The sequence below is a fragment of the Mytilus edulis genome, chromosome 8 (genome assembly GCF_963676685.1).
Source record: "Mytilus edulis chromosome 8, xbMytEdul2.2, whole genome shotgun sequence".
Taxonomy (NCBI): Eukaryota; Metazoa; Mollusca; class Bivalvia; order Mytilida; family Mytilidae; genus Mytilus; species Mytilus edulis.
This window is the reverse complement of record NC_092351.1, coordinates 2,656,563-2,683,931: the sequence shown is the minus strand read 5'-3', so window position 1 is coordinate 2,683,931 and position 27,369 is coordinate 2,656,563. Positions and strand designations below refer to the sequence as shown.

General features: G+C 32.0%; 1 protein-coding gene across 1 annotated transcript in view; it reads left to right on the top strand.

Annotated features, from left to right (window-relative positions):
- The first annotated feature begins 470 nt into the window (after positions 1–470).
- The window catches only part of LOC139484603 (histamine H3 receptor-like), a 39,224-nt gene continuing 12,325 nt past the window's right edge, over positions 471–27,369 (top strand). Inside the window, exon 1 of the mRNA XM_071268388.1 lies at positions 471–606. The gene's annotated coding sequence lies outside the window, so the exon portion shown is untranslated. The remainder of the gene's footprint in view (positions 607–27,369) is intronic.

The following is a 27,369-nucleotide window of genomic DNA, read 5'->3' as shown; positions in this document are numbered from 1 at the left end:
TTGTGTATTTTGTATGATTATATATTTGTATTGATGATGAATAATTATGTTTAAACTAAAGAGCAGAAAGAAAACGGCCGAAAGCCACCTATGGGTCTTAAACACATCGTTATAATCCCGCACCGGAAGAGGTGCTTCAGCTGACCCCTAAACAAAAATGTGTACTAGTACAGTGATAATGGACGACATACTTAACTCTTAAACATATACATGAACTAAAATTAAAAAGCATTCAATACTGAAAAAAGCCAGAGGCTTCGGACAGGTGAAAAATGCTAACGAAATCAGAAGTACTAATTCAAAATAGTAATAATGTATTTGATTTTATGAATATATGCATGCAGTTATTGAAAAATTACGTAATCAATTGTAATGACCTATATATGTTATAGGTATCACATGATTAAGTTAATGTTTTCCAATCATCGCTTTGTTTTAGATATTACATATCAAGCGTTAAATAAAGTATTCTTAAAAGCAGTCACGGAAACCTTAGAAGTCGTAATTATAAAATGTATTTAATGCAACTAAATGCTTCACACAGATTCAGCATATAACGGATTAGAAACAGGGAAATTAGTAAATCATTACTGGATTTCATGAAAGGTAGGTTGCATTATTTTAGATAAATTGCTGCTGTACAGATACATTTACTTTTTTAATCTTTTCAAACGTGATTCTGTTTTGATAAATAAATCGTTTTATATCACTGATAGTTTCAGCAGCAAGTAATAAGAAAACCTTCTTTAAAAGAAAATATATATGCTAACTTTTGAAGTCATGAATATTGCAATGTTTTTTTTGTCTCTCTCAAAATTCTCTTTCATAAAATTATAATTTGATACCTAGAATGAGATATTCAATATAAAGATTCTCTTTTCTACGAGTGAGGTAAGATTTTTTTTGTCAATTAAGATATAGTTACCTCCTCTTTTACCTGATATCGTTGTTGAATAGTAATAAATATAATGTTATTATCAACATATCATCTAAGCGATAAACCAATGATCTTCATGTTAAGATACTACGCAGCTCATACTTCAGGTTTTGCCTCACGTGAGAATCAAGAGCAAATGCTATTCGAAGTTGTGAAGGGGTCTAGGTAGTGTCTAGGTGATTGGGTGGTCTAAGTAGTGTCTAGGTGATCGGGTCGTCTAAGTAGTGTCTAGGTGATCGGGTGGTCTAAGTAGTGTCTAGGTGATCGGGTGGTCTAAGTAGTCTACTGGGTCTAGGTGATCTGTTGGTCTAAGTAGTCTACTGGGTCTAGGTGATCGGGTGGTCTAAGTAGTCTACTGGGTTTAGGTGATCAGGTGGTCCAAGTAGTGTCTAGGTGATCGGGTGGTCTAACTAGTGTCTAAGTGATCGGGTGGTCTAAGTAGTGTCTAGGTGATCGGGTGGACTAAGTAGTCTACTGGGTCTAGGTGATCGGGTGGTCTAAGTAGTCTACTGGGTCTAGGTGATCGGGTGGTCTAAGTAGTCTACTGGGTCTAGGTGATCTGTTGGTCTAAGTAGTCTACTGGGTCTAGGTGATCGGGTGGTCTAAGTAGTCTACTGGGTTTAGGTGATCAGGTGGTCCAAGTAGTGTCTAGGTGATCGGGTGGTCTAACTAGTGTCTAAGTGATCGGGTGGTCTAAGTAGTGTCTAGGTGATCGGGTGGACTAAGTAGTCTACTGGGTCTAGGTGATCGGGTGGTCTAAGTAGTCTACTGGGTCTAGGTGATCGGGTGGTCTAAGTAGTCTACTGGGTCTAGGTGATCGGGTGGTCTAAGTAGTCTACTGGGTCTAGTGATCGGGTGGTCTAAGTAGTGTCTAGGTGATCGGGTGGTCTAAGTAGTGTCTAGGTGATCGGGTGGTCTAAGTAGTGTCTAGGTGATCAGGTGGTCTAAGTAGTGTCTAGGTGATCGGGTGGTATAAGTAGTCTACTGGGTCTAGGTGATCGGGTGGTCTAAGTAGTCTACTGGGTCTAGGTGATCGGGTGGTCTAGGTGATCGGGTAGACTAAGTAGTGTCTAGGTGATCGGATGGTCTAAGTAGTGTCTAGGTGATCGGGTTGTCTAAGTAGTGTCTAGGTGATCGGGTGGTCTAAGTAGTGTCTAGGTGATCTGTTGGTCTAAGTAGTTTACTGGGTCTAGGTGATCTGGTGGTCTAAGTAGTTTACTGGGTCTAGGTGATCGGGTGGTCTAAGTAGTGTCTAGGTGATCGGGTGGTCTAAGTAGTCTAGTGGGTCTAGGTGATCGGGTGGTCTAAGTAGTGTCTAGGTGATCTGGTGGTCTAAGTAGTGTCTAGGTGATCTGGTGGTCTAAGTAGTTTACTGGGTCTAGGTGATCAGGTGGTCTAAGTAGTGTCTAGGTGATCGGGTGGTCTAAGTAGTGTCTAGTTGATCGGGTGGTCTAAGTAGTGTCTAGGTGATCGGGTGGTCTAAGTAGTGTCTAGGTGATCGGGTGGTCAAAGTAGTGTCTAGGTGATCGGGTGGTCTAAGTAGTGTCTAGGTGATCATGTAGTCTAAGTAGTGTCTAGGTGATCGGGTGGTCTAAGTAGTGTCTAGGTGATCGGGTGGTCAAAGTAGTGTCTAGGTGATCGGGTAGTCTAAGTAGTGTCTAGGTGATCGGGTAGTCTAAGTAGTGTCTAGGTGATCGGGTAGTCTAAGTAGTGTCTAGGTGATCGGGTGGTCTAACTAGTGTCTAGGTGATCGGGTGGTCTAAGTAGTGTCTAGGTGATCGGGTGGTCTAAGTAGTGTCTAGGTGATCGGGTGGTCTAAGTAGTCTACTGGGTCTAGGTGATCGGGTGGTCTAGGTGATCGGGTGGTCTAAGTAAAGGGGTATATGTGATCGGATGGTCTAGGTGATCGGATGGTCTAAGTAGTGTCTAGGTGATCGGGTGGTATAAGTAGTCTACTGGGTCTAGGTGATCGGGTGGTCTAAGTAGTCTACTGGGTCTAGGTGATCGGGTGGTCTAGGTGATCGGGTAGACTAAGTAGTGTCTAGGTGATCGGATGGTCTAAGTAGTGTCTAGGTGATCGGGTTGTCTAAGTAGTGTCTAGGTGATCGGGTGGTCTAAGTAGTGTCTAGGTGATCTGTTGGTCTAAGTAGTTTACTGGGTCTAGGTTATCTGGTGGTCTAAGTAGTTTACTGGGTCTAGGTGATCGGGTGGTCTAAGTAGTGTCTTGGTGATCGGGTGGTGTAAGTAGTCTAGTGGGTCTAGGTGATCGGGTGGTCTAAGTAGTGTCTAGGTGATCTGGTGGTCTAAGTAGTGTCTAGGTGATCTGGTGGTCTAAGTAGTTTACTGGGTCTAGGTGATCAGGTGGTCTAAGTAGTGTCTAGGTGATCGGGTGGTCTAAGTAGTGTCTAGTTGATCGGGTAGTCTAAGTAGTGTCTAGGTGATCGGGTGGTCTAAGTAGTGTCTAGGTGATCGGGTGGTCAAAGTAGTGTCTAGGTGATCGGGTGATCTAAGTAGTGTCTAGGTGATCGGGTAGTCTAAGTAGTGTCTAGGTGATCGGGTGGTCTAAGTAGTGTCTAGGTGATCGGGTGGTCAAAGTAGTGTCTAGGTGATCGGGTAGTCTAAGTAGTGTCTAGGTGATCGGGTAGTCTAAGTAGTGTCTAGGTGATCGGGTAGTCTAAGTAGTGTCTAGGTGATCGGGTAGTCTAAGTAGTGTCTAGGTAATCGGGTGGTCTAACTAGTGTCTAGGTAATCGGGTGGTCTAAGTAGTGTCTAGGTGATCGGGTGGTCTAAGTAGTGTCTAGGTGATCGGGTGGTCTAAGTAGTCTACTGGGTCTAGGTGATCGGGTGGTCTAGGTGATCGGGTGGTCTTAGTAAAGGGGTATATGTGATCGGATGGTCTAGGTGATCGGATGGTCTAGGTGATCGGGTGGTCTAAGTAAAGGGGTCTATGTGATCGGGTGTTCTAGGTGATCGGGTGGTCTAAGTAGTCTACTGTTTCACTACTCTGTCAAAATCGAAGTTGTTAGTTTGAATCCTATGATTAGCTTGACTCGAATCTTAATTGACTAGAAATATCAATTGTCTTACCGAAGTTCGCAGTTTCTCTTGGGACATTCCTGTGTCCGCCACAAATACAAACTGACCGTCGCAATATAGCACAGTAATGATGAATGTGGCATAAAACACCAATCAATTAATTGATCAATTGTTTCAACAATAAATTGCATAATATTAGAACGTTAATAAAGGTTAGCTAAATTCCTGTATTATATGGGAAAGATTTATAGATTTCATGATCTCAAGAGATTACTTTTAACTCGGTCTCATCCCATGATGGACGATGTTCCATTTGATTAGAACCCAGATTTGTATTATGTAACATGATTCATGTCATAGATTAATCATTGATTTTAAAAGGACTCCTGCTGATAGAAATAATGAGACCTTTTTTAAAACAGGATTAGAACTTCTACAACATAATCCATGATAAACATATCAGTTTTTAAACTTATCCATACATGCTACTTATATGATAGGATCACATGTCATTCGGTTTTTTTCATTTGTGATGCAAATATATCATATGAATTTGAAAAAAGCTGATGATTTTGAATGATGATCGGTGCATAGGCATTTTTGGAGTGTAAAACATTCTTTGGATGTTTTAGATAAATTACGGGCTTTTGATGGTCCTTTTGATTCTGTTAATGGTTTTGATTTTTCTACTCTTTATACTACACTTCCACAATATCTTATTAAACAAAAGTTTTCCTATTTAATTAAATGGTCGTTTGGTAAAGCTGAATGTAGATATATTTGCTGCGACTTATTTAAAGCCTTCTTCTCTAATGAGAAAGATAAATATGCTAGCTATACTTACTGAGGTGTGATGAGATGATTGAAGCTGTTAATTTTCTCCTTGATAATATGTTTGTACGTTTCGGCAACAAAGTTTATTGACAGGTTGTAGGTATCCCCATGGGCACTTATTGTGCCCCTTTAATAGCAGACTTGTTTTTGTACTGTTACGAATCACAGTTTATGATTAAACTCAGTAAAGACCCGTCAAAATTGCATTTAATTGATAAATTCAACAACACTTACCGTTATCTTGATGATATTTTTTCGTTAAATAATCAAGAATTTTCTCAATATACTGCTGAAATTTACCCCAAGGAACTTAGTTTAAATAAATCAATTTTTTCGGTAATAACTGTCCTTTCCTGGATTTAGATATTTCGGTTTTAAATGGGAAACTCCACACTAAAATTTACGACAAAAGAGACGATTTTTCGTTCCCTATTGTTAATTTTCCATTTTTAGATGGTGATGTTCCTTTGGCACCATCTTACGGTGTTTATATTTCACAACTTGTTCGCTATGCCAGTGTCTGTTGTGACGTTTTTGATTTTAACGAACGCATCCTATGTATTACTGGTAAATTATTAAACCAGGGATATCGTTACCATAAATTACTGAAAACCTTTACTGAATTTTTCCATAGATATAAAGATTTGGTTTTGAAGTTTGGATGTACCTGTAGAAAACTTATTTCAAACGGGATAGCACATCCTCATTTTTACGGAAATATTGTTAACCGTGCCCGGAAATTTAGAAATGATCCATGTAAACTTGTCGCTCCTTTAAAAAAAACTTATTCTAAAAGGTTACCATTTAAAACTGTAATAAGATCATTGAATATTGTTTTTATTGGAATAAATATTGATTTTGTTATCAGTAGATTAAAAACTAACTTAATTTTACTAGCATGTTATATATATACATATTCATGGATCAACAATCTGTCGATACCTGTAACTTGACATTGCACAAGGTCATGTTTTTCTCTGGTTGTTTATGATGTCTTTACACTAAATCCATTGAATGTTGGATGTGTACGGATTGATAGTTTAGTCTTGGATGCATGATTTTTTTATTAGTAGTTAGTGGCTTTGAACTAGCTGTAAGATAACTACTCTCAGATCTGTTCATTGTGTCGTTTTGTGTCGGGATGTATAAATACCCGGCCACCTCCACTTATATTTTTGTCCATCTGATGAGTTAAGCCTTTTTCAACTGATTTTTATAGTTCGTTCTTATGTTGTACTGTTATACCACTGTCCCAGGTTCGGGGGAGGGTTGGGATCCCGCTAACATGTTTAACCCCGCCACATTATTTATGTATGTGCCTATCCCAAGTCAGGAGCCTGTATATTCAGTGGTTGTCGTTTGTTTATGTGTTACATATTTGTTTTTTGTTCATTTTTTTACATAAATAAGGCCGTTAGTTTTCTCGTTTGAATTGTTTTACATTGTCTTATCGGGGCCTTTTATAGCTGACTCTGCGGTATGGGCTTTGCTTATTGTTGAAGGCCGTACGGTGACCTAAAGTTGTTAATGTCTGTGTCATTTTGGTCTTTTGTGGATAGTTGTCTCATTGGCAATCATACCACATCTTCTTTTTTATATGTCATTTATACGTTAAACAAATAATGAAAAAAGGACATTATCAACAAATTCAAATCAAACATTATGTCTTTAAAATTGGTCATGGATGTTTTCGTTTTTTAATATATTACAATCTGATAATACTTGCAAAACAATTTTCTCAAAAGTTTTCCTTTGAAATTACTGTAATGCTCTAAACAACTGAACTTCCTTTCAGATTGTAAATGCATATCTCACACAAATCTATATACGATGTTTATAAAGACCAAAAGCATCAAGCAGTACCATCAGCAACCTAATCTGATGATTAAAACACGATAGCTTTCAGTAGCCAACATTGCTGTAAAAAGATAATTAAAACATAAGATTTTAACAACATTCTTGTGTTTGCTCTTGGTATCATATTTGTATGTTTTACCGTGATACAAGTGAGAGGTCAAGCTAGCTATAAACCAGGTTTAATCCCATACTGTTTTACTCGAGATAATGCATGTATCAAGTGAGGAGTGTGACAGTTGTTATCCATTCTTTTGAATGTGTTTTAGCATTTGATTCTGTCATTTTATAAGGGACTTTTAACAAAAATTCTAATCGGAGTTCAGTATTTTTGAGATATCGATAAAGTGTTATTGTCCTTTTCAAAGCATTGTATAAGAGTTATTTTCTGTATAAACGTTAAAACTGAGGGTATTAGGCCGATCCATTCGTTCTGTTGGTTGATTTACTACAAGTTAAACGTTGGAATTTGTCAATTCGTTTTCCCGTTTTGGGGTTACCTTAAGGAACGGTGTTGTTATTTATATGATTTTCTTAAATAATATACAGTGCTATTCATAATTAATCATACAATAAACAGCCTCTGAAATGCCTTCTTTTCGTTAATTCATTAAATAAAGGCAACAGTAGTATACCGATGTTCAAAACTCATAAATCGATAGACAAAAACAAATCCGGGTCATAAAACAAAACCGAGGGAAACACATTAACTAACATTTTTACACTAATATATGCTTTTGTTTGTTCGTGATTTTTTTTCTTTTTGGGATCACTAGATTGTTATTTTCATTCAATGAAAGAGAAGATCTGTGAATTAATTGTTTAATAGATCATTTAATACATGGTGATGATAATAGGAAGGACAAATTTCGAAACAACGTCAGGTCATCATCTTCATTATCGAATTAAGAAGAAACATAACTGTGTTTGAGCTCTAGATAAAGCAGACGATGAAAGTCATTGCTCAACCAATTCCTTTTAAATTTGAATCAAAGATAAAATACTGGATCTAACGTCTATCTGCTTTTTATGAAATATTTTCAAAAGCCGTTCTTACAAACAAAGATATATCAGTGTCACAGATGACGACGGATATGTTTCAATCGTCTAAACCACATGAGCCGAAACTCACATGAGCACAAAACAGATGTCACGTTTAAACAAAACATAAGGTACCAATAACCCAACCAACACCGTGAGTGATCTTATTGGTTTCGATAAGATGCTCCAGCTTCTAATGTGGTACCCGTTGTGTTGTTCGTGCACGTTAAATCCGGTGTTGAGTCACATAAAGTAATGTCAAAATCGATGAAAACCAGACAGGGTTGGGGTTATTGTTATTTTTTGTAGTTGTATTAACATTGAAGTAATAATCGCTATTATGTTCAAATCAATCACAATATGAAATCACTTCATAAGCTATGATAATGTTGTTCAAATGGCTTCTGTTTGAACAACTGAACATTCATCTACAAGTTCAAATAGAATTCGAAACAATCGATGCAGTGTTTAACATCAAAAGTTCGAGGTACCATTAGCAAACTAATCCTATAATTGAAAAACCGTACATATTGTAGCAATGAGATCCTAATGTTGCTTTAAAAAAGTTACATAAACGTAACACATGGCCTGTTAGTTTTTTTTTCTGAAGTAAAGTGTAGAGTTATTTTTGCCATCATAGTTAAGTAGGCGTCTTAACCTATTTAATTTTTCTATGTGTTAACCTATTTATTTATTTATTGGTCAATTAGGTGTCCAGTGAGCTAGATTTATGTATATCTTGATGATTAATTTTACTTTTTCTAGATCCCTTGATTATTATCGTTCAATTATCGTTTTGAAGTGGCAAGAATCAATGATATTTATTCCAACATTTAATTGATTTACTACAAAAATTAAGACATTTATTACGGAATTGATATTCTTCAATTAATCAATATCAAGAAGAATACAAAAGTAATATATGGCACAGGTATCGAGGTTGCATTCTTAAATTAATCAAAATACTTTTAGTTAAGCAGCTTAAATCATCAGGTATTTTGATGTGATTTAAATGGATTTCTTACGATAGTAAATTTTTGAAATATAGTAAACGTTCTTATCGTTTAAAATAATTTTCAAATAAACAACTAAAACATTCTATCTTTATTTTGATATTCATGTTCATAATATTTAGATTTGTTTCGACTAGCAGTTTCTTGTTATCATTTTTAAGATTTAGACCACTTAAAATACCACAGGTTTAAAATGTTCATGCATATTTAGGGAAACCGGAATCATCAATAAAAAAAATAACGCGCATATCAATAGACTTAATAGAGCACCAATATTAGAGTCCCCAAAAAGATAAATAATCCAAAGCGAGCAACTATTAACACTATATATAACTACATACCTATATTCGAAAATACACAACAAAGGCTTAATTTACCAATAAACATCCCCAATATTTTGACTATGTGTGAAATAATTAAACACAAGATACAAATCCAGCACAGTACAGATTTAAACAGGATGTCAACTTACTTCAGCAAAGGAAATATAAATTGTTGTCTTTTATTTTGAAAGAAAAACATATTTTATTGTTTTTGACATCTTTTAGTGAACACGAATGATTTCAGAATATGCAGAAAAGAGATGAATAAAATTATGAAACAATCGACGTTTTTTAAACAGATATGATAGAAAGTAGCTCAAGTAGCATGTACAAACTGTATTTTAAAAGTATTTAAAACATGTACTACATTCGAGTCATAATTTATAAGTCCAAATGTTGTCAGACAACCGACGTTCAACAACTCAAAATCTTTAAAAGTGTGTGGGTATATGTATACAAGTTCAAAGGTATGCCCCAGACAATCGATTACCGTTATGTATACGCAGTGTTTAAGATATGACGAAAGAATCATCATCAGTCAAGTAATTTGATAATTGTCAAAAATGTACATTTAATTAGACAATGTTGTTTTACAACTAGTTTTGAATTTACATAAAAGTAACACATGGCCAGTTAACTATTTTTCTTTATACAACACGAAGATTTAATTATTAAATTATAACTTACTGGCAGCCCTAAAACATCGTTTATTTCTTAACGTATATATACTCATTAGCCTATTTATGTGTTCGTCAATCCAATGTCCAGTAATTAAATTTATGAATGGGTTGATGTGGTTCTTCGCTTTTTCAAAGAATAATTGGTAAACTCTGAAAGTGAAATTGAGATAAATTAACTGTCTGCGATTGAAACGATCAAAGGTATATATAACGGATAATTGAAAGCAAACAGTTTTGCTGCTTTATTTATATTCTTCAAACATTTCAGTTGACTGAGAAACTATAACACTTCAAATGTAATGTATCTGTAGGTAGTGTTATTGGCATTATATATTCAATTAAAATACTTAGGATTTATCCCTATTTAAAACATCTAAAAGCATCAGGTGTGTTTTGATAAATTTTTGACGAGTGTACCTTTCGAACTTCAACTTCTTTATTGTTATTATATCTTATTTACAAATACAATGTAAACAACTGTAAAAATATCTCCATCTACATGTTGTTTAACTTTTTCATTATGATTTTCATTATGATTATTTAATAAGGCGAAGTTTTCTGTTATGTCATGAACTTGGTAGGGTGTATAAGTAAAAAATATCCTAATTAAAAGTTAAACTGTAAAAGTTCTACGATTGTCAAGAGAACATTGTGTTTTGGCAGTTTCTAACAGATTATAAGTTAAGCTAGAATTAATCTCAACTGTAGGTAGTTCAGAGCACTAACCACCTATTTCAAACCTTTTTGATATGGATAAATATGAGAAGGTCACATAATTTTTCCAACGATATTCATTTGCATAACAACCGCATGATAAGTATTATCAAATACGTCTTGTCAACTACGTCTTGTCTTTTGTTTAAGTTAGCTGTTGATTGTCTGGTTGATTCACCATTTTTAAAGGCACTTCCAAATGGGACAAATTAGGTTGAATTATTACACTATGTACATAATATACACAGGTAAAATAGCTACGGACGTTTATGGACTTTGTACATAATATATATAGTTGAACATCTAATTTAAAACGAAATACTCTTGCATTTACAATTTAAACATCAGACGCGGGTGCTGAATTATCTCATTATGTTGTAGATCCTTTGATGGCCTTGTGTTATTTTCTTTTCTTTGGTCGGGTTGATTTTTCGTTGAAACTTTTCCTGTTTTCATTCTAAACTTAACAATAGCGTTATAAACCATTAAACCCCTATTGTCATTTAGGCATTATAAATATAGCTGAATTCATTTATAAGGGTTGTCCGCTTTGTATGCATACCATAGCATAAAATTCGTATAATATTTGCAATGTTTTGATTTCTCTAAGAGTTTGGTGTTTGACGTTCACTGTTATCTTGCACGTTTTCTTAGATGAGTCTAACATAAACTGCACCATACGTCCTGTGTTGTTAATTTTAATAATTATCACATTGTCTAATTTGTTTTTTTTTTATATATGATTTATGACCGTAATATATTGACCTCTGAATATATTTATGCGATTTGACCATTATAGATTTTACAATCTCACTCACGTGTTCTCAACATTTTCATTTTTATTAATGTATTTTTCTAATACATATTCCTTATTTCATGGAAGAGTTACATAATATAAATATAAATGTGTACTATTAAATGCCATAACTGTTATTATTTACACTTTTGTCGCTATCCTTCTAATTCTATAGCCTCTGTTAAAGACTTGTTTAAAATGAAGTGGCATCTTTAGCCCGTTTGATTGAATTTTCAGAATCAAGTTGAAATATTAGCATTTAGTTTCACAAAATGCAATTAAAATTCGAAGCAATCCTTACTTAAGACTGTCAGCACAAGGCATTAAAACATAATTATGTGGATAAAGCTGACAGCTTAATGCTTGAGGTGAAATGCAAGATATTGTTACTTTAGACAAATCAGATATTTTGATGCCTCAAGTTACATGCAAGATCTCAATGTATCTATCTCAAGTAAAGATGAAAAATAGTGTAAGAAATATTGTAATCAAGGGAGTCTTCATTTGTCGTTTTAGCATTATAACATATAGAAATTGTAGAAACAAAGAGACGACTATTATACTAACACCAATATGTATCTACCGTTTAAATCAAGTAAACGTTAACAGAATAAGAGATATATTTCTATAATAGGAAAACAAAAGATATGGGGTATCCATCCTTGTCAACAAAATCAATACATTCACAGCAAAAAGCTTAAATGAGACAGCAACGCATCAAAATAAATAACAAAAAAGACATAATTATACTAGTAGAACATACGCGTTCTCTCGCAATTGTAATATAAGATCCAAGTTGAAGAAATCTTCTGCAATAGCAAAAGTTTCATAAATCAGTCTCCAATACCATATTTTTAAAAATATGATTACAATATCAACAGAAAAATGTAGAATTCAAGTCTGATAAATATTAAGTATTCATATCAAAATTTAATTTCGTTAAAGCTGTCGTTTATACAATTACATACAAATTAGATCTGTCAAAAACAGTTTTTCAGAGTAGATTAAACTTGAAAAATATAGCGCTGACAATAGAATTATTCATTTCGTGATGTTACATTTTGGTTTGTGCCAAATCTTATCACAAGAAGGTGTTATTCAATGAGAGTCTTAGTTAAATCTAACAATTTTCTTTAAATTGCTGGAAAACTGCATTCTGCTCTTTCGTATTGTTTCTTTATTTTTATCGTATGAAATCGGTGTTATTTATTTGTCATTCTTTTACACCTCATATTTTGTTTATTATTGTACGATTTAAAGAATTTATATGGTTGGTGAATAACAAACCGAGAAATTTGGATCAATAATACTTTATTTATAACATTATGTAGAATTTTACAAACAAACGCATTGAAAGAGGAATACGAAATCAAATCCTAATAATTTTCTAAAAATGAGATTAATACAACAAAGTTGACAACAGTTTAACAAGAACAAAGAACAAAAGATGTCTTTAAAGAATTGACCCAATGTTAAGGTTTGTTCAATACGGTCATATCGAATACAAGCCGGAAAATACTTTTACATTGAGAGCATTGTTTTGTTTGTAACTGAATATTACTCTGAATAATATTTTCTTCAAATCTGATTTAATTGGAGAAGTGTTTAAAACGATTTCGTTGACTACTGCATTATGGGTAATTTGATAATAGATATTTTTGTTTTCATGGCATCTAATACATCTATTTTATCATATTGGGAAAGGGGTAAGTGTTGGTTTATTACTCTGCACAATGTTAGTTGGATTGTTGTTATATGTATCAACTCAAAATTAAACTTAAGGATGTTTGCTCCTCCACATTTTGATTTTTTGCCAGATTTTCGGAATTCTCTGGTTTTATCCATGTATTGTCATTAAAAAAATTTGCCCACTAACCCCTACTTTTCTTTTCATAATTTTATTACATAAAGTTTAAAAAGCCATATTTTAAAATTTTATAAAATTCTTGTTATTTTTTCATAGTTTTTGAAACAAATAAGGTGCCAATGTTGAATATATGAAAAAACTAGAGAGAATAAATTCCCGCCAAATTTTCAATGGCTTATATCTTGAAAACGAGCACACGGACCCTCCATTTTTTTCTACTTTTTTAGTTCCTTTATTTATATACTATCAATTCATAATAGTCTTTTAAAAAGCTTGTTATTTTTTAACAGAGTAGCGAACATCCTTAAATAATCTGTGTGCTTAATCTCAAGATTTAGAATGGCAATATGGTTTTAAAAATGTCAACAAGCCGTTTCTACACTAAACAACGTACAGTTATATATGTCAACGGACGGCCTTCAACATTGAGCAAAACCCATACCACACAATCAAATATAAAGAGCAACGAAAAGACAAACGTAAAACAATATGCATACGATCAAACTAACGACCTGATGCATGTACAAAGCAATGAATGAAAAATAAATATGATACATTAATCAAACATGAGTAACATGTTATCATCACAACTTAAGTTCGGCTAACCACTTCACAAATGTAAAATGATATTTAAAAACAAATGTCATATACTGATTATGTCTTTTCGTCATCTGTTAAAAAAAATTAAAGTTCATATATTTTCCCATACAAATCTGATATAGAAAAAAAACAAGGGATAAAATTGTTTAACATGTATTTCCCCCATAAAACAGTATGCAACGTATTTCAAGTATATTACCATTATATAAATACAGAGGTATAATTCTTGCTGTAATCATTTATATACTTAGCATTAATACAGTACTTGCAACCTTAGGCGTTACTGTTTGATATGAACTTGACTGATCGGTGACGGATGTTTGACTGATTGATGAGTGATAGGTAACCCATAGGATCCGTCAGATAAGTCAAATAACCTATGTGAGAGTTACCCTGACAACTGTCCCCGATCGATCAGTAAATTAAATTCATGCACGGATCGGACGGATACGTATATATTTAAAATTCTTATGTTAACCGAACTCGACAGTGTCTACAATCCATGAACGCGGACCTCTACGAAGACACCTTAATTTACACGTTAATTTGTAATAAAATTAGTTGCAATAAAAAATTGAAAATAGTATAACAGAATAAGATGCTGTTAACATAAACTTATTCCTACGAAAATGGTTATTATTGACCATCATTGGATTTTTGAACTTTTTATAATTTCGAATAGGTTGTTTTTTCATGAAATTCAAAGAATGTCAAAGAAATAATATTAAAATATTGTTCGCATTGTTTAGAATTACCAAAATAAATCTTCTTTTTATCAAACATTATACTATTTTATTTGAAATCAGTTATTTTTACCATCTTGAAAAAAGTCTGCAATTAGAATTGAGATACAATGAGAATTAAAATACTTAAACTTTCATTTTTGTGGAATAAGAATGCAGTTATTGCTTTATTTTGATACAAATTATTAACCACCATATGATTTTAGTACTTTTTGTTCATCAGGATGGTTTTTCTTCATAAAATATGTTTTCTTTAAGTAAAAAGATATTGAATTTTTGTGTGCGCTGCCTAAAATGCAAATGTTTCTTCTCATATTGGAAAGTTTTGTAACTTTAATTGCAATCAGTTGTTATCAATGCCTTTTTTTTTTTACTAAGTTTGAATAAAATGTTAATAATTGAAGGATAAGTATGTGTTTACATTTGATTTTATTAAACCAGAATGCAATCGTTCATTTTCTTCATTTTGAATGGAAATTATTGACCACCATTTGATTTTTGTACTGTAAATAGTTCAGAATATAGGTTGTTTTTCATAGAATTAAAACATGTGTAAAAGGATGTCAGAGAAATGATACTAACATTTTATTCGCATTGTTTAAAATAACCAAAATTTGTCTTCTTTTTATCAAAAATGATACTATTTTATTTGAAATCAATTATTTTTACCATCTTGAGACAAGTCTTCTAATCAGAATTGAGATATACTGAGAATTAAAATACTTAAACTTTTATTTTTGTGGAATAAGAATGCAGTTATTGATTTATTTTGATACAAATTATTAACCGTCATATGATTTCAGTACTTTTTGTACATCAAGATTGGCTGTTCTACATAAAATATGCTTACTTTAAGAAAAAAGATATCAAATTTTTGCATGCGTTGCCTAAAATGCAAATATATCTTCATTTTACTGAAAATTTTTGACGGCCATTTGATTTTTGTACTTTTTATAGTTCAGTATAGTTTTTTTTCATAAAATTAAAAGAATGTCAGAAAAATCATACTAAAATTTTCTTCGCATTGTTTAGAATAACCAAAATTATTCTTCTTTTTATCAAAAATGAAACTATTTTATTTGAAATCAGTTATTTTTACCATCTTGAGACAAGTCTTCTAATCAGAATTGAGATATAATGAGAATTAAAATACTTAAACTTATATTTTTGTGGAAGAAGAATGCAGCTATTGATTTATTTTGATACAAATTATTAACCGTCATATGAATTTAGTACTTTTTGTACATCATGATTGGCTGTTCTTCATAAATTAATCTTACTTTAAGGATAAAGATATTATTTTTTGTACACGTTGCCTAAAATGCAAACATTTCTTCATTTTACTGAAAATTATTGACTGCCATTGGATGTTTGTACTATTTATAGTTTAGAATAGGTTTTTTCATAAAATTAAAAGAATTTTAGAGAAATCATACTGAAATTTTATTCGCATTGTTAAAAATAACCAAAATTATTCTTCTTTTTATTAAAAATGATACTATTTTATTTGAGATCAGTTATTTCTACCATCTTGCATTCTTGAGACAAGTCTTCTCATTAAAAATTGAGATATAATGAGAATTAAAATATTTAAACTTTTATTTTTGTGGAATAAGAATGCAGTTATTGATTTATTTTGATACAAATTATTAACCGTCATATGATTTCAGTACTTTTTGTACATCAGGATTGGCTGTTTTTCATAAAACATGCTTACTTTAAGGAAAAAGATATTAAAGTTTTGTACGTGTTGCCTAAAATGCAAATATTTCTTCATTTTACTGAAAATTATTGACCGCCGTTGTATTTTTGTACTTTTTATAGTTTAGAATAGTTTTTTTTTCATAAAATTAAAAGAACGTCAGAGAAATCATACTGAAATTTTCTTCGCATTGTTTAAAATAACCGAAATTATTCTTCTTTTTATTAAAAATGATTCTTTTTTATTTGAAATCAGTTATTTTACCATCTTCAGACAAGTCTGATAATTAGAATTGAGATATAATGAGACTTAAAATACTTAAACTTTTATTTTAATTTTTTTTGTATTAATAAGTTGAAAACTTGTTACTTTGGGTTTTTGTGTAATTTGTTTTTTTGGAAAAAAACAAATATAAATAATCATAGTCAGTACATCAGCAAAGATGAGACAATTTGGAACTTTGTTTAGATCATTATGTAAAATTTAATAAACCAACAGGTTGCAGGAGGAATACAAAAGCTAATTCTGAAAACTGTCAAAAAGGGAAATATATTAAAAAAACAGATTCCAGTAGTGGAAGTCAGTGGTGATAAAAATATTTTTTAAAAGTATTGACCTAATCATAAGAATGAAATGTTGAGAAACCCTTAAACATCGAGAGAATAGACTTGTATGGTAACCTAAAGCTGTACATTTCGGTGTCATCGGTCTCTTGTGGATAGCTGTCTCATTGGAAATCATACTACATCTTCTTTTTTATAATTGAACTTAAACATCTTATATATCCGATAAATGAACAACTAAACGTGAAGTAAATTTATACAAACCGTCCAGCTATCCAATAAATGATAGAAATGTCATCATGTCATGTCAAAAAGGCTAATTATTATGATTGCATGCTGATCTATAGAAATCAACAATTGACATTGCATTGAAACTATCATCTCTTTACATAAGTATACATAATTAACGGAAGGCGAAGGATGAGACTAGCGTAATGAGATATATATTGAAATGTTTTAACATAGTACGCCAATGCTTTTCTAATCTGCAAAACGATATGTGTACACTCTTAAGTTTAAGTTTAAAAGAATAATTGTTAAAAATTATTTGTTTATAACTGAGTGTTATTCTAAAGGATACTTTCTTCAAATCTGATTTAATTGGAACTGGTTTTATACGATGAGTGGATAACTACTTCATACATTATATTGGTAAGTTGAAAATGTCTATTTTGAACTTTGAATTTTCGAAAACTAAGGATTTTCTTATCGCAGGCATAGATTACCTTAGCCGTATTTGGCACAACTTTTTTGAAGTTTGGATACTCAATGCTCTCAAATTTGTACTAGTTTGGCTTTATAAATATTTTGATATGAGCGTCACTAATGAGTCTTATGTAGACGAAACGCTCGTCTGGCGTACTAAATTATAATCCTGGTACCTTTGATAACTATTGAAGCTGTGATATTAATCTTCATACATTTTTTTTTCAATTTGGGAAGCGGGAAAGTGCTGGTTAATTGCTCTGCTTAGCGTTAGTTAGCTTGTTGTTATATAAACCGACCTATAAACTTATCTTGAATGCTCTTTTAAATTGTGCTTAATTTGTAAGTAATTTGTGAATTTGATCGTCAAAATGTCTCAATCAATAACCTGCCTTGTATTTGTGCTAATAAATAACTTTCAAGTTCGTTGCAAATCCGTCAAAAACCTTTAGCATTTGTGAATATCATTCGTGCGTTTCGGGGCGACGTCACTTCCATTCCTTTGATTAGCGATGGGTGAAAAAAATGATAATGCTATATTGCACGAATTGTTAAGCAAATTTAATTCTTATAATTGATATTCAGCACTGCTGACATAAGGGAGTTGTGATTAGGTACCTACGGAAGAAATATTATTTCTAGTTTATCCTGCACAATGACGACCACTAAGTCGTTTGATAAACATTTATAGTGCAAAGAAACAGGGGATCCCCTCTATCTGGTAAATAACATAATAAGGGCGTGCATAATTGACGACTTTTTCCGGTGACAGACAAACTCGAATGTGGTCTATTGTGACGAGAGCATTATCTACATTAATGAACACATTATTAACCGTAAAAGTTTTAAAGCTACAGTTACATAGCAGTAATTAAGTACCCCGGTATATAACGAGTGCATTCTTACTCGCAGTCTTAAGTAATAATCCTAAGGAGCATTTTTATCCTCTGAAATATCAAAGAATTGTTTTGTATGATACAATGTTTCGTATAATGTTATTGCCAGTTATAAGTTGACACAGAACGAATAAGAGGTTAGCATACTGTATAGACACGGGTTTAGATTTAAACACAGTGATATGGTCTCGTGAGTCTTTTTTGATTGTTTAGTTTCTGTCTAGTGCTGAAGCCTTAAACCATCTACTAGCGATTTAAAATTGACCACTCCACTTAAAAAATAACACAGCTCTTTCTGAATGAGATCGAAGGGGCTCCATAGAAAGTACACACGTTCCACAGAAAATGTATTGGTATTTTACAACTGTATCGTAAACTTTGTGATAACTCCATATACGTGGACATTATACCATGTTTAATTGATGGGTGGGTAATTATGACAATCTAATTGATTACAGATATCTATCGCACTTTTATCTCGTTTTGAGGATCAAATCTCCCGCTGAATAATTCTATTATATCCAATAGTTTTATTGATAACAGGCCTAATGACTTTTAGTGTCCGTTTTCACGTAGAGTGATACCGTATTTTTTAATGTCCCCTACGAAACGGATCGAACTCCTTCAGTATCTGGTTTTAAAATTATGAAAAAAATATCACCGTTACTATTGCAATATAGAGATTGTGGAAAATTATAAAACATCTGAATTTGTCCACTACGTAACGGTCAACTACGGAACAAGTATGGGAGAAAAAACGTTTCTTAGTGGACAATACAACTACCATGCCGTCGTTTTATACTCTTTTGTCAATTATATTCGTGCAAAAAAATATATCTATGGTTAGTTTCATGTACTTTTCAGTATGTTTCTTATCAACAAAGAATAAGGTTGATGTTAACTACGAAACTTTATGTCCACTACAAAACGGGATTGTCAACTACGAAACTCATCAAAATGTCCACTACGTAACATGAGTTGTACCTTCATATGTAAAGAACTGTCCAATTCTTTATCGATAAAAAAAATTCCTCAATTCAGGGAAAAAATAGATCTTTCTAGTATATTAAGTAAAACAAACTGGAATGTCAATAGAAAAATGCCATTAGATGTGCGTTTAGAAGCAGTTTCGTAGTGGACAAATGTCGCCTACGAAACAGTACATAAATTATGAAAATAATATCATTCTAAAGAGTATTTAAGATTGCACTTTTTATTTACAAACAGGTCTATAAAAGAGGCATTCAAAATAACTCTTTAAATAAAATTTTAGACAAGTTGATTTTCCATTTTATTTGGGGTCTAAAATTCACAGTTTTATTGAAAAACGCCCATATAATGATCCACTATTAATTGACGTATATCACTAGATATAACTCACCGGCGCATAATAAATGAGTCAAGGTCGGGAGACACAAATAGAGCGAATATATCTGGTACACACGTGTTTATCTCAATGTTTTGGTAAGGCGTGTGTTTCTGAATCTTATCTGTGAATTTGTATCAACTTTTTTTGTAATGTTCTCGTCTTTTTTTCTTTTTGCCAATGTGTTGTCAGTTTTTATTTATGGGATGCGTGTTTTTTTCTTCGTCTTTTCATTTGTTAGTTTTTCATTACGAGATACAGATAATTCAAATTGTGTGACACCTAAGTTACCAAACTTAACCATATAATGTAAATGTTTAGATGTAGTGTATTATTAATGATTAGGTATGTCTCCCACGTGTTCTCACAATGTGATGTTTACTCATTTAACAATATATGTTATATATTGGTGTTGAAATAATTCCTTCGTCAGATAGGAATAGTCATTCAATCGAGGCATACTTTTAGGATTTTGGTACGTTAAGTCTTGGTATGTTCTATAATATTGAATACCATTGCCTTATACGATTACAACACTATTATACTAAAAGATCCCACTTTAAAGTACGTCAATACTCATAACCAGTTTCGTGTTGGTAAAATACTGTTTGACAATATTGTTAAATTTTATTTTTCGTATCCAACTTTTTCATTATATTCTTATAATTTCTTCCTTGTTGAACCGTTTAATTAAGAGAGAAAAAAAAGGCCATCCGAAAACTGTAAGTACAAAGTACAAAAAAAATACCAGACAACAACAAAAGCAAAACAAAACAATTGATGAACAACAATCAATTAGAAAGTTACATCAATAGTAAACTATTTTCCCGAAAAATTGTATGCATCAAACATTTTTTTATCGTATTCTGTAGTATCAAATCGGTTAAGATGAAATTAGTTTTAAAAACAGAATTTCACTATCAAATATACTCAATTTAAATCAGTGTTGACGAAAGTCGATATTGATTAAATGTTAGATCAAACGAAATACTGATGAATTACAATCTTTGAAGTATCATGCTGTATAAACCGGAATTTCGGCAAAGGATAATCTGTATGAGGACTTCTAATCAGGAATATATAACAGATAAAAGATGACGATAAAAGGTCCATCATAGGATATTAACAAAACTCATCGTGGTCTTTTTCACTCTTAGCAGGATCTGCTTACCCTTCCGGAGCACCTGAGATCACCCCTAGTTTTTGGTGGGGTTCGTGTTGTTTATTCTTTAGTTTTCTATGTTGTGTCATGTGCACTATTGTTTTTCTGTTTGTCTTTTTCATTTTTAGCCATGGCGTTGTCAGTTTGTTTTAGATTTATGAGTTTGACTGTCCCTTTGGTATCTTTCGTCCCTCTTTTACACTGTCATATATAAATTGATATCTTCTATTTTGAAAACAAAATTGTTTGCGACATACTATAGTGAAAGCAAAGGATTTCAGATTCTCCAAATAGTAGAGAAATAGATTTAAGAAACTATCGAAGTATTTCTAACATATAGATTATAGCTCAAGTTGCATGTACAACCTGTATCATAAAAGAAGTTAAAACATTTACTACATTCCAGACGCAAGTGTTAGTTCTGGTGTAATAAGACAACCTTTAAAAGTTTGTGAATATCACTAAACAAGTTCAAAGTTAAACTCCATACAATCGAATACCAGTATGTGTACATAGTGTTTAAGATATGACGAGAGAATCATCATCAGTGAAGTAATTTGATAACTGACAAAAATGTAGATTTAATTAGACAATGTTGTTTCACAACCAGTTTTGAAATTACATAAAAGTAGCACATGGCCAGGGTTTTCTTCTTTTTATATATAACGAAGATCTAATTATTAAATTATAATTTATCGGCAGCCTTAAAAACATTGTTTATTAATACACGTAAATATATTCATTAACCTATTTATTTGTTGGTCTATCAAATGTCCAGTAATTGGATTTATGAATGGTTTGATGATGATCTACGCTTTTTGAAGATCAATTGGTGAACTCTATAAGTGAAAATTAGATCTATTTCCTATTTGAGATTTACACGATGAGAGGTTTACGTTAACGGATGATTGAAAAAGCTGCAAAAGGTAAGATTTCTAACACAGGGGAGGTTTAGTAATATATTCAGAGAGTTAGGGACGACATCAAAAAATCAATGAAGGATAAAAAACTTAATTCAAGTAGTTTGGGGGTGGGGAGTCAAAATTGCTGCAAGTTTTTTTTAATTGACATCAATTTTATATTTATCCTTATTGGTCAATCCTTTTTACCCAAATTAAGTTAAGAGAGGTGGTTAGGGGGGGGGGGGGGTCAGAGAAAAAACTATATGAATTAAGTTTTTTATCCTTCATTGAACTTTTGATGTCGCCCCTTATTTCAAACTTTTTTGAAATGGATAAATATGGGAAAGTCATAATATTTTTCCAAAGGAATATGCATTTGCATAACCAACGCACGATATGTATTATCAAATACGTCCTGTCATTTGTCTAAGTCAGCTGTTACCTGTTGATTGTCTGGTAGATTCACCATGTCTAAGGGAACTTCCAAATGGGACAAATCAGGTTGAGTTCTGAATTATGTACATAATATATAATGTGCATCTAATTAAAAAATATATAATATTGTATTTACTATTCAAACATCGGACGTGGGTGCTGAATTATATCGCTGTGTTGAAGACCCTTTGTTGGCTTTGTGTAATTTTCCGCCTTATGGTCGGATTGTTTTTTTTTTTGTTTGAAACATTTCCTGTTTTCATTCTATACTTTACAATTGCTATAAACATAAAACTCCTACTTCCATTTAGGCATTGACGGATAAAGTCCATATATAGTTCAATTTATTTATGAGGGTTGTCCGCTTTATATGCATACAATAGCACAAGATTCTTATTTTCTTTGCAATGTTTAGATTTCCCTTAGAGCTATGGTGTTTGACGTTCACTTTTGTCATGCACTTTTCATAAGATAAGTCCAACATAAACTGCAACATAAGTCCTGAGTCGTTAATTTTTGAGTTGTCATTTTGTGTATTCTGTTTTTTTAATCAGGATTCATAACCGTAATATATTGACCTGAATGTCTTAATGAAATTTGATAATTATAGATTTTACAATCTCATTCATGTGTTCTCAAAATCTCTTGTTTATTAATGTATTATTCACCATAGTTGTCTATATAACTTAAAAATCCACAAACTAGTGGATTATTGTTTCATTGGCATTAATATCACATTTTCTTATTTTCATGAAAGAGTTACATAAAAAAAACGTATTGTCAGCAAGGCATTAATACATTATTCTGTGGAAAAAGCAGACAGCCTTGTTGTATCCATCCCCAGTTGATATGGAAAGTAGTGTAAGAAAAATTGTAATCCAGGGAGTCTTCATTTGTCTTTTTAGTTTTAAAACATATAGAAATTGAAGAAACCATGAGGCGTGTATTATACTAACACCAATATGTTTTTCAAATGAAATCAAATAAATATTACAAGCCTAAGATATTTTTCGTTAATAGGAAAACAAACGATATAGGGCCAAAGGAGATGAGGGAGCAACAGCTTAAATGAAAATGCAACGCACCTAAATAACTAACACAAAAGACATAATTATACAAGTAGTTTACGACAACATACAGACAGAGGTCTACATACATGTAATATATCGTACTCTGTCCCGAAATACACGTTTATTCGTAATATAAGAACCAAGTGAAAACAATTTTCTGTAATAGTAAAATTTTATATATCCTTCTCCTATACTATACAACAGAAAAATGTATAATTCGAATCTGGTAAATATTTATATCAAAACTTAATTTTGTTAAAACTGTCGTTTTATAATTACATGCAAATGAGATCTGTCAAATAAAGACAACAGTAGTATACCGCTGTTTAAAACTCGTAAATTTATGGACAAAAAACAAAATAGGGGTAAAAAGTAAAAACACAAAAGTACTGAACTCCGAGAAAAATTCAAAAAGGAAAGTCCCAAATCAAATGGCAAATTCAAAAGTTCAAACACATCAAACGAATGGATAACAACTGTCATATTCCTGACTTGGTACAGGCATTTTCGTATGTAGAAAATGGTGGATTGAACCTGGTTTTATAGCTAGCTAAACCTCTCATTTGTATGACAGTCGTATCAAATTTCATTGAATTGTCAACGATGCGTAACAAACTAAAACTGAGCGAAACGCATTAAATATAAGAGGAGAACAACGACACAACATCAAAATGTAACACACACACAGAAATGGACTGAGAATTAGACACAATCCGATGAGAATAACAAATATAACATAAGTTTTCTCATTGTAGATTAAATTTGATGCAGATAGCGCTGATAATACAATAATTTATTTCGTGATGTCCCATTTTGAGCGTTAGTTAACTTGTTGGTATATGTACCGACTCAAAATGAACTTGAATACTCTTTGTACTTAATGTAAAGGTTTAAAATGTCAATGTGATTTTCAAAATGTTAACTGGCCGTTTCTCACAAGAAACAATTTACAATTATAGAAGTAATATAAGTATATAAACAATTAGCAAAACCCATACCACACAGTCAACCATAGACAGCACCGAAAAGACAAATGTAAAACAATATTCATACGAGTAAACAAACAGCCTGATGCGTGTACAAAACAATGATTGAAAAAGAACAAATATGATACATTAATCAAACATGTGTAATCACAAGTTTATTTGTTTGACTAAACACTTCACAAATGAATATTTTCAAAAAATATTTCAAAACAAATGTCATAAACTGTTTATGTCTTTTCGTCATCTGTTAAACAAATTGAAGTTCATATATTTTCCTATACAAATCTGATATAGAAAAACATTGGACACCAAAACATTGGACACCATTGTTTAGCATGTATTTTAACCATAAAACAACCTATAGCAGTTTATTACCATTAGACAGAGGTATCATTCTGTACATTTAGATTCAATGATATCAACATAATATGAATTAGCTAGTTACAAAATCATTTTCCTCATCAAGTTTCTGTACCGAGTCAGTAATATGACAGTTGGGTTTCGTGTGTTTTAGTAGTCGATATAGTCTAACGTTTATTTTGTTAGTTTGTATGGACGCCTTCTATACGAATTTACCTTGGAGTTCGGTATAGTAAAATACACTTGTGTGCTTTTTTACGATATGACCTCTGTTAAAGTTCAATAACTGGACCTTAGAAATCGTCAAATTGTGATAATAAGAATGTTGCGTTCACTTTCACGTCTATTTCTAAACATTGAAATACAGTTGTTAAATACCAACGAATCTTAAACAGTGTCAAGATCAAAGTCAAACTCTTGCTATGTAAATTCTATTGCAGAAGACTAGAAAGGCATGAAGGCTAACGCTGGTATTTAAAAACGAAACTCTTTCTGTACGATATCAAAACCACAAAAACTGTATTGGTATTTTACTGCTGTATTTGAAGTTTTTTTTAAATCTCCTTGAAATTGCATTGATTACAGATACAGTATTTATCGCTTAATTGTCTCGTTTAGTGGATCACGTTTTCCCCTAATTAGTTTTATTTTCCCCAATAGTTCTAATGATAACAGGCCTAATTACTAATAGTGTCCATTGTCACTAGAACAAATGGTAAAATATATACATTTGATAAAGATATTATTTATTTGTCAATTGTATTGATGGCTAATTTAAAAATATCTGACCACATTTGGGAATTTCGACTTAAGGTCAAATATTTAAAAGTTCTTAGTATTAATAAATAGTATGAGGTTTAATAGTGACTTCAAATGTTTTCAGAATTACTTTGTTTTGAGTTTGATTATTTAGTGACTCTAATTCAATAATATTTTTTATGTAAAGCATAAATAACTTAAGACAATTAAGTTTGGATACGCATTAAAAAGAATATAGTTTAGATATGCAGCTTACTGAAATGGTACAATATTTAAATTTGGATTTTTATGAAATTTATGAAACAATTTTAACCAGATTAATATTTTGTCATTTTGTAAAAGTTACATGTTGTCTTAGCTCCGAGAATCAATAATAAAAAGCCAAAATGAGATTCCGGTGATCTTACATTTCTGCGATGGTTCTACAGTTAGATCCTGTGTCTTGTAAAATTTTGTTTTTTCAATTTGAATGTGCGATATTGGACATGGTAAGAGAATGAATGACAGACACTAAGCGAGCAGGATTCATCCGGAGTACACGTGTTTATCCTCCGGCTATTATGTTTGTGTGTCTCTGTCCTGTATGTACTCATATTTATTTGGTTTGTAGTCCTGACATGACATGTTGTCTTTTTAATGTTATATTTCACTTTGCCATTAAAGCGGGAGGTTTGGATAGCTACGAAATCAGTTTAAACCCACCATTTTTTTTAAATGTCCTGTACCAAGTCAGGCAAATGGCCATTGTTATATCATAGTTCGTTTCTGTGTGTATTGCATTTTAGAGTTGTGTTTCTATTGTGTTGCGTTCTCTTATATTTGATGTTTCCCTCAGTTTAATTTTGTCACCCGTATTTGTTTTCTCAATCGATTGATGAATTCCGAATAGCGGTACACTACTGTTGCCTTTAATTATGACGATTCGTGGTCCTCGATCTGTTTTCTCATCTGTTTTTTTTTTTTTTTTATGTTTTCCCAATGTGCAGGTGTTGTCAGCTTTTATTTATGTGATTCTTATTTCTGAATCGTTTCATTTGGTTTTTTTCTTTAATCGTTTCATTGGTAATTTTTCTGTTAGCTTTTTATTTTTTTTATTTGTTAGCTTTTCATTTCGAAACACAGATATATCAAATCGCGAGACACCTGAGATATCACAAACGTAACCAGGATAAAGTAAATGTTTAGATAGAGTGTATATGTTGATAGTTAGGTATTCCTTCCAAAATATGTCTTCCACGTGTTCTCACAATATGATGTTTACACATTTAACAATATATGTTATTTATTGGTTTTGAAATAATTCCTTCGTCAGATGGGAATAGTCACTTAGGCAAGGAATCACTAAAGGATTTTGTTAGGTTTATATAAAAAAAGAAAATGTGTATGATTGCCAATGCGACAACTCTCCACAAGAGACAAAAATGACACAGAAATTACCAACCATAGGTAACCGTATGGCCTTCAACACTGAGTAAAGCCCATACCGCATTAGACTTGGTACAATGTATATAATATTGAATACCATTGGATACATACGATTACAACACTGTTATATAAAAGTCTTACTCAATAAAGGATCTCAATGCTCACAACCAGTTTCGTGGTTGGAAAGATACTGTTTTGAAAATATTGTAAGAGTTTTCTTTTCATACCTTCATTTAATTCATAATACTCCGATAATTTTTCTTCCTTGTTGAAACGTTTCATATAGAGAAAAAAAGATAAAAAAAGGTCATTCGAAAACCATAGGTAATAGTGAAAAAAGCAGAAAACAGACAAAAGACAACACCATTGAAAAAAAATAATAATTAGAAAGTTTTATATAGAGTAAAATATTTTCCCGAACACTTTTATGCATCAAATTTATTCTACTTTTTTATAGTATTGTGTATCCAATCGGTAAAGATCGAATTTGTTTAAAAAAGCAGAATTTCACAATTCAAAAATACTTAATTTAAACTGATTTTGTGTATGCCATTACAGGGACATTTCGGGAAATCAGTTAAAAAAGTACTAAAGTATGTA